The sequence below is a fragment of the Hylobates moloch genome, unplaced genomic scaffold (assembly GCF_009828535.3).
Source record: "Hylobates moloch isolate HMO894 unplaced genomic scaffold, HMol_V3 SCAFFOLD_7, whole genome shotgun sequence".
Taxonomy (NCBI): Eukaryota; Metazoa; Chordata; class Mammalia; order Primates; family Hylobatidae; genus Hylobates; species Hylobates moloch.
In genome coordinates, this window is record NW_026652282.1 from 47,467,704 (window position 1) to 47,474,779 (window position 7,076).

Sequence of the window (7,076 nt, forward strand, 5' to 3'; positions counted from 1 at the left end):
ACCCAAGGCAAGGGTCACAAAAGAAAAAATATATATAAATTGGACTTCATAAAAATAAAAAACCTACCTTTTATACTTTTAAAGGGTGCCATGTTGTCCTGTATTTTAGTTTATCTTGTTTGTTTTTAACTCCTGAAGACATTAATGTTTACCAACACTCATTCTTCGTTCCTCTTCCACCTTCAGTCTTTCCATCTGGGATCACTTTCCTTCTTCCTGAAATACATTCTTTAAAAGATGTCCTTTCATCAGGGTTTATTCACGGCAAATTCACTTATGTTTGACTGAAAATGTCTTCATTTCAACCTCATTTTTTCCGTAATTTGTAAATATTTCAGTATTAATCTCTAAAGACTCATTTGTTATAAAAGTAACTACAGTATCCACTTCATGCCTAAAAAATGAACAAGTTTAAAACATTATGAAATAGTCAAGCTTTTAATATCATCAAATACCCAATCAGTATTCCAATTTCCAACTGTCTCATAGATTCCATATTTTGTTTTATAGTTTGCTTTCTTGAATCAGGATATAAATAAAGCCTGAACATTGTAATTAGTTGATGTATCTCTCACATTCCTTTAGAACTGTAGGTTTCCCCTCCACCTAATTTTTTCTTTAAAATTTATCCTTTGAAGAAACCAGATTGTTTGCACTATAGATTTTCCCACAATTTGGGTTTCACTGATTGTTACTTTGTTCTTTTTATTTTATTTTGTTTTATTTACTTTTTTATTGTGATAAAATATGCATAACAAAATTTGCCATTTTCACCATTTTTATTGATACAAAATAATTGTACATATTTATGGGGTACATGTGATATTTTGATACATGTAACACGTAATGAGCAAATTAGAATAACCCATTTTAACCATTTTCAAGTTTATAATTCCATAGCATTAATTACATTCACAATATCTGTCCCTTTGGGATTGGATTGTTTCACTTAGCACAATGTCTTTGACGTTCATCCATGTTGCAGCATATGTCAAAATTTCATTCTGTTTTGCTGCTTAATAATATTACATTGTATGTATATACCACCTTTTGTTTATCCATTCATCTGTTAGCAGATATTTAGATTGTTTCCACCTTTTGGCTATTGTGAATAATGCTGCTATAAACATGAGTGTACAAATAGTTGAGTCCCTGCTTTCAGTTTTGGGGGACATATACCTAAGAGTGGAATTTGCTGGATTATACAGTAATTCTATGTTTAACTTTTTGAAGAACCACCCAACTTTTTCAACAATGGCTGCACCAGTTTGCTTTCTCGCCAGCGAGGTACGATGTTTCCAATTTCTCCACATCTTCAACAACATCTTATATTCCATTAAAAAAAAATTATAGCCTGTACTCCCAGCACTTTGGGAGGCCGAGGTGGGAGGATCACGAGGTCAGGAGTTTGAGACCAGCCTGGCCAATCTGGTAAAAACCCCATCTCTACTAAAAATGGAAAAATTAGCCAGGCGTGGTGGGTGCCTGTAATCCCAGCTACTTAGGAGGCTGAGGCAGGAGAATCACTTGAACCCGGGAGGCGGAGGTTGCAGTGAGCCGAGATTGCGCCACTGCACCCCAGCCTGGGCGACAGAATGAGACTCCAGCTCAAAAAAAAAAAAATTATAGTCACCTTAATGGGTGTGAAATGGTATTTCATCGTGGTTTTCATTGTATTCCCCTAATGACTAATGATGTGTAGCACCTTTTCATGTGGTTATTGACCATTTGTATATCTTGCCTGGATAAATATGTATTCAGATACTTTGCTAATATTTTTATTTTGGTAAAATATACATAAACTAAAATTTACCATTTCAATCATTTTAAAGTGTACAATTCAGTGGTATTAAGTACATTCACACTGTTGTGCAAATATCACCATATCTGACTCCAGAACTATTTTGTCATCTCAAACTGAAATTCTATAGCTATTAAACAATAAATTCCTATTCTTCCCTCTCTCCTAGTTTCCATTAACCTACCTTCTGTTTCTATGAATTTGACTAATCTAGGTATCTCATATAAGTGGAATTATACAATGTATGTCCTTTTTTTGTCTGGCTTATTTCCCTGAAGCATAATATTTTCAAGGTTCATCCATGTTGCAAAATCTATCAGAATTTCTTTCTTTTTAAGGCTGAATAATATTCCATTGTATGTATATACTACATTTTGTTTATCCATTCATTTTTTGCTGGACATTTGGGTTGGTTCCACCTTTTGACTATTGTGAACAATGCTGCTATGAATATTAGTTACAAATATCTGTTCTAGTTCCTACTTTGAAATATTCTGGGTATGTACTTAGAAGTGGAATTGTTTGATAATATGGTAATTCTATGTTCAATCTTATCAGAAACCACTGTACTATCTTCCACAGTGGCTGCACCGTTTTCCATTCCCACCATAATGCACAAGGGTTCCAATTTCTCTAAATCTTCACCAACACTTGTCATTTTCTGTTTCTTTTTTTGGCTTGCATTTGCCTAATGATTAGGGATGTTGAAGATCTTTTCATGTGCTTATTGGCCATGAGTATATCTTATTTGGAGAAATGTGTAAAGTCCTTTGCCCAGTTTTTAATTGGGTGATTTTTTGTTGTTGTTGAGTTGTAGGAGTTCCTTACACATTATGGATAGTATTCCCTGTATTAGTTTGCTAGGGCTGCCGTAACAAACTGCAGACTAGGTGGCATAAATAACATAAATTTATTTTCTCATTATTCTGGAGTCTAGAAATCAAAGATCGAGGGTGGCTTCATTCTGAGGCTTCTTTCCTTGGCTTGTAGATGGCCGTTTTCTCCTGTCTTTACATGGTCTTTCCTCTGTGTTTATCCGTCTCTTAATTTCCTCTTCTTATAAGGTCACCAGTCAAATTGGGTTACAGCCCACCCTAATGACCTCATTTAACCTTAATTACCTCTTTTAAGACCCTATCTCCAAATACAGTTACATCGAGGGGACACAATTCAGCCCATAACAATTCCTTAGCAGATACAGTGTTTTCTCCCAGTCTGTGGGTTACTTTTCATTCTCTCTCTCTCTCTCTTTTTTTTTTTTTTTTGTTTGATACAGTGTCTCACTCTGTCTCCCAGGCTGGAGTGCAGTGGTGTGTGATCTTGCAACCTCCGTCTCCCGGGTTCAAGCGATTCTCCTGCCTCAGCCTCCCGAGTAGCTGGGATTACAGGCATTTTTCATTTTCTTGATAATGTCCTTTCATGCACAAAAGTTAAGTCCAATTTATCTATTTTTTTTCTTGTTGCCTGTGCTTTTGGTGTCATATCCAAGAAATCATTGCCAAATCCAGTGTCATGAAGATTTCCTCCTATTTTCTTCTAAGAGATTTGCAGTTTTAGCTCCTATGTTTATCATCTTTCAGTCTTTTGGCCAAGATCAAGTGTAGCTCCTATGTTTAAGTCTTTGATCCATTTTTATTTTACTTTTGTACATGGTGTAGGATAAGGATCCATCTTCATTCTTTTGCATACGAATATCCAGTTTTCCTAGTGTGAACTGTTGAAAAGATTTTCCCATTGACTGGTCTCAGTGTCCTTCTCAAAAATCATTTGACCATATGTATGAGGGTTCATATCAGGGCTCTGAAGTCTGTTACATTTGTCTATATGTCTGTTTTTATGCCAGTATTACACTGTTTTGATTACTGTAGTTTTGTGGTAAGTTTTCACATCAGGAAGTGTGAGTCTTCCAATGCTGATCTTTTTCAAGGTTGTTTTGGGTATTTGGGGTCTCTTAAGAGCCATATAACTTTTTGGATAAGGTTTCTTATTTCTGAAAAAAATGACAAGGGGATGGTTTCTGTCAATTCATTTTCTTAATCTGAATGAACCATGTTTTCCTGTTTCTTTGTATTCCTTGTGATTTTTTTTGTTCAAAATTGAGCATTTATTATTATAATGTAATAACTCTGGAAATCAAATTCTCCCATTTCCCTAGGGTTTTCTGTTTTGTTTTGTTTTGTTTTTTTTTTCATTGAAGGCTGTAGGAGTCTGTTTGCTTTTCGATCTTTCCAAATTATTTTTCAAAGACTATTTCTTGTCACACGTGCTCATTATAATCTCTGTTCCTTTAGCTTGTGTTCAGCTAATATTTTGATAGAAATTCCTCTGAATTCCAGGGGTAGAAACAGAGAAACAAAAAAAAAAAAAATCCAAGGAGAGAGAAAGAGAAAGAGATCAACCACTTCTCCTAATCTTTGCAGACTGGCCCTCTGCTGAGGCCATCCTTACCAATTAGTTAGGCTTGTTCTGAGCCTAGGGATCAGCCTGCTTGTTGTGTTAAATCCAATATCTGGCCCCTCTCTAGGCAGCTTCTCTTGCCTGATTTTTTTTTCCATTATTGGTCACACTTTCCTGTTTCTTTGGTAATATATTGTAGCATCTCTAGATACTGCTTTCCCTCCTCTCTGTCCAATGTTTGTTTATGTAGTTGCTTGTTTTTTTTTGTTGCTGTTGTTGTTGTCATTGTCATTGTTTTCTGCGTATTTTTTGGTAGCTCAACTAAACTATTTTATTGAAGGCTATCTCCCTACAGAATGAAACCTCTGGTGTTGCTCCTCAGGGTCCTGACTTGGGCATGTGCACAGTCCCCATGAGATGACAGTGCTTTTAGCAGGGCTCATTTTGACAGTCTCTCCCTGATCTCTCTGTCAAAGTATCTACTTCACTTGGTATCACACACAGCTGTCAGTCTCCACTATTTCCTCGTGGATTGCTCTATTCTATTTGACAATGCTCTGGGGCATAATTTGCTCCACAGTCCGATTCAGTGAGTTTCAAGCAGGGGTAGTTTTTAAGGCCAGGCTATGAGGTTTGTTATAATCCCAGCACAGTTCTTCATAGCTGTATAGTTCCCTGTTTCTGTCAGGTGAACTAGCTGGCCTATGATTTTGCTTGTTGCTCTTAATTAAGAGGAGCTATTGTTTTCAAGTGTTCTCAGTTTTTGACTTCCTCACACTCTATTACAGACAAAGTCAATTCTTTTGGGAGAGCTTTGGAGCTCCTTTTCTTTTTTTTTTTTTTTTTTTCAGACGGAGTCTCACTCTGTTGCCCAGGCTGGAGTGTAGTGGCTTGATCTCGGCTCACTGCAATCTCAGCCTCCTGGGTTCAAGCAATTCTCCTGTCTCAGCCTCCCGAGTAGCTGGGATTGCAGGTGTACACCACCACACTTGGCTAATTTTTGTATTTTTTAGTAGAGACAGGATTTTGCCATGTTGGCCAGGCTGGTCTCGAACTCCTGACCTCAGGTGATCTGCCTGCCTCAGCCTCCCAAAGTGCTGGGATTACAGGCATGAGCCAGGAGCTCCTTTTCTTATATATTTCCTCTCCCCCTAGGAAAAAATCTCTGAGCCCCTACTTGGGCACTGAGCAAGGCAGTAGACCCTTGTCTTCTCAGCTTGCCTCTTCCAGAGTGGAACCTCTGTTCCATGATTGAACTGGAGTGAAGTTGATTGGGCCACCTGTATTCCTAGACTTTCATCCCTGGGGTAGAGCCTCTGCCCTACGAGCAGGAGCTAAGTGGAGGAAGGGAGCCCCCATGCCTTTTGACTGCACTCGCTAGGAATTTAGCCTCTTCAAGTTGGAAGGGATGAGAAATTCTAGTGGCTTGTCCCTCCAGGTGAGGTATGGTAATTGTTGGTTGGGTGCTGAGAAGAGAGGAAGCTTATCTTTCTTGGCCACACCCACCTGGAGTGGAGCTTCCATCAAGTGGAGTGGGAAAATGAGGAAGGAGGGAGTGAGTGGGTTGTAGCTCAAAAGCCACAGACTCTTACTGTTCTTATCAAGTTTGAGTGAATTTTCTTGAATGAATGCTTCTTCATTTGCTCAATTTCTAGACATTTAAAATGGCTGTTCTTTCCATCATTTTCATCAGTTTTGCTTGTATGCTAGGGTGTGGGTCCATGGAGCTCACTATACTGTCCTAGAAGTGGACTTCACATCTTGGCCATATATCTTTTTTAATAATGCAAGATAATTGAACATGTTTAAAGGCTGAGTCAGGAGAAACGGAGAGGCCGAAGATAGAGAAGTGAGAGAGGTAACTGATTTATCAAGATGCCAGATGAGGTAGTGGGGAATAGGACACATAACACTGGTAGAAGAAGTAGTCGACGTGAAAAAGAGCACCTCTTCCACTGTGTCAGGGGGAAGGAGCGAGTACAGGACAGGTAGGGATGGTCAAGTTTGTAAGTAGTTTGTTGTAAGGAGTTGAGGACATTCCTTTCTGTTGTCTTCTATTTTCAGTGCAGAGAAGGTGAGATGATAGTGAGTGTGAGGGTGAGGTAGAGGTGTGGGAAGGCTGAAGAGAATGGGGATTTGGCAAAACTGCTGTGGAGACTTGGGCTAGAATTTCATATTTTCTCTGCCTTCAGTGGGAGACGCTTAGAATTATGTGTGTGAGTACCTCTTTTAATGTCTCATGAAATCACAAATGAATTTCTGGTCCTGGATATTTGTTGAGCTGGCCACAAGATCAACTGCCCTGGAATTCTATTCCAAGGCAAATGTCCACTTAGAAATGTCTCCTGGCCGGGTGTGGTGGCTCACGCCTGTAATCCCAGCACTTTGGAAGGCCAAGGCGGGCAGATCATGTAAAGTCAGGAGTTGGAGACCAGCCTGGCCAACATAGTGAGACTCCATCTCTACTAAAAATACAAAAATTAGCAGGGCATGGTGGCGCATGCTTGTAGTCCCAGCTACTTGGGAGGCTGAGGCAGGAGAATCTCTTGAACCTGGGAGGCAGAGGTTGCGGTGACCCAAGATCACGCCACTGCACTCCAGCTTTGGCGACAAAGTGAGACTCTCTCTCAAATAAAAAAAAAAAAAGAAAGGAAAAAGAAAACAAAACGAAACAACAAAACAAAGAAATGTCTCTGTGCCTCCTTTTTTTTTTTTTTCCAGAAAATGGAAACTTGGGAATTCTGCTCCCCCTCCTTCCTGCCACAGCTGTCAGGAAGCTCAGGGGCACACTGAGCCCCATACTCTCTGAGGCGCCTGCTCACATACATTCCCTTGGCTTCCTTCCTCTCAGAGCTCTTTGTTCTGTTTTCTCCCCCAC